Source organism: Microtus ochrogaster, chromosome 8, assembly GCF_000317375.1.
Source record: "Microtus ochrogaster isolate Prairie Vole_2 chromosome 8, MicOch1.0, whole genome shotgun sequence".
NCBI lineage: Eukaryota > Metazoa > Chordata > Mammalia > Rodentia > Cricetidae > Microtus > Microtus ochrogaster.
This window is the reverse complement of record NC_022015.1, coordinates 33,697,673-33,698,644: the sequence shown is the minus strand read 5'-3', so window position 1 is coordinate 33,698,644 and position 972 is coordinate 33,697,673.

Below are 972 nucleotides of genomic sequence, written 5' to 3'. Positions count from 1 at the left end.
TCTCCCAGGCTTGTGGTATGGCATGGCGGCTCAGCAACAGGGCAGACCACAACTTTGGGTTCCTCTCATTAAGCTTAAAATCCTTACAGCTCAAAAAATTGTGACTTTTTTCATACAACACATGGCTGCCGCCATTTTGACTGGGGTCAAGTGACTTTATCACCATCTTGACTGAGGGCCATGTCAGGTGAACATATTCCACCATCTTTACTGAGGTATTACCTGCCGGGTTCCCCATTGTTAACTTTATTACATGGGTGACCTTACCGCCATCTTGGCTAAGAGACAGGTCAGGTGACCAAGCTCTCCCATTTTTCCCTACGTATACCCTGCCTTGTGGCCCGGCTTTCACTAATATCCTCTTGTTAACTTTGTTACCATTTTTGTTTTACACAGTGGCATGCCTTTGATAGGGCCCATCAAAGCATCCATGTTGCCCAATTCCTGTTCACTCTTTCTGTGTATAATAATTGTTCATTACATCTCATTTCAGACTACAAAATCATAAGTGTCATGTTTTAAACTCATATGTACTTTTAAGTCTCTTACAAAAATGCCTTATATTTAATCCAACCCTCGTTTAAAATATATTAAGCTATTCTCTTCTATTGTCAGTTCTGCCATTAACCTTCTATTGCAAGCAGTTTCTTCTTTCTGTCTTTTTATGAGTATAAATCTTACCTGTTAAGAGCCAGTACAGTCAGGCTCAGACCCAGCCTTCCAGACAGATTCTATACTGCAACTATACCTAATAAACAGCCCTCAACTGCTCAGAGATCTGGGGAATGTGATATTTAAATATTTAATTATTAAGAAAACTTTTCATAACAAATGAGACAGGTTGGTTCCTAGCAACAGCACTCTGCTTCCTCCAAAGAAGACAAGAGACAAATGGACAAACAACAACGTCCATCTGCAGTTGGTTTCAACTGCCAGGTGCTGACCATTGGGCAAAATTGCCTTTGATCTAAA